Genomic DNA, 1,244 nt, shown 5'->3' with positions numbered 1-1,244 from the left:
TTAGCCAATTACTTGCACAAGTACACGTGCGAACTACGCGGAGATGGCTCGGCCAATATCAGATCTCCTTAAGAAGGACGCACCATGGTGCTGGAACGTCGAGCACGACGGAGCCTTTGAGGCTGTGAAGGAGAGCCTTCTCCAGGCTCCGATCCTTGCGCTACCGGACCCGGATAGTCCGTTTAGCGTCGTCTGTGACGCCTCCGATTTTGCAATCGGTTGTGCTTTACTACAAGCAGACGCCGAAGGGCGTGAACGCGTGATCGCGTTTGAGTCTCGCCAGCTCAAAGCTGCAGAGAAGAACTATCCAGTTCATGACAAAGAGCTACTTGCAATGAAGTATGCTCTAGTCAAATTCAGGGTACACCTGCTAGGCTCTAAGCCTTTTGTGATCTTTACTGATCATGCGTCGTTACGCACTGCGACACAGTCGCCTCATCTCTCGCAGAGAATGGCAAGATGGCTTTCCTTCTTTGCCGAGTATAACTTCGAGGTGAAGTACAAGCCGGGGCGGCTTAATGTAGTGGCCGATGCGCTCTCGCGCAGGCCGGACTACGAGTTAGCTCATGTCACGACAGTGACGTCGTCAGTGCCTGACTTGATACGCGGAGCGTATGCACAAGACGACATGTGCGTAGCGCTGCTACGGGCTCTTGGGAGCGAACAGTTTAATGACTCTGACAAGGAATTGTCTGGGCGCTTACGCGCGAGGCTGCATCGATACTCACTCGATGGCGGCCTGCTGTACTACAGCACCGACGCTGAGGATAACCCTCGTGTAGTCGTTCCTCATGATGAGGATCTAAAGTATCGAATCCTCTATGAGGTTCATGATACGCCCGTGGGCGGGCACTTAGGTCGGGAGAAGACCTATGTCTCGGTGAGCTCGATGTACTGGTGGCCCAAGATGTATAAGTGGGTCGGCACCTATGTACGCACGTGTGAGACGTGTCAACGGACAAAGTCCGCGCCGAGTACGGCAGCGCCATTGGGCGAGTTTGCCTGTCCCCAAGGGATGCTGGCAGTCCATGAGTATGGACTTTGTGTTTGGGCCTTCCCAAGGATAAGGCGGGAAACACAGGTATAGTGGTCTTTGTAGACCGATTGAGCAAGATGGCTCATTTAGCGGTAGTGCCGGGACCACCATTGATGGTGAAGGGTACAAGCTTTGGCTGGTTTTTAAGACCGAGTCTTTCGCCAACATGGCCTTAGCCTGAAGGCCAATTGTCCTCGGATCGAGATCC

This window comes from Phytophthora infestans, genomic scaffold (genome assembly GCF_000142945.1).
Source record: "Phytophthora infestans T30-4 supercont1.49 genomic scaffold, whole genome shotgun sequence".
Classification (NCBI taxonomy): Eukaryota; Oomycota; class Peronosporomycetes; order Peronosporales; family Peronosporaceae; genus Phytophthora; species Phytophthora infestans.
This window is presented reverse-complemented; position numbering follows the sequence as displayed.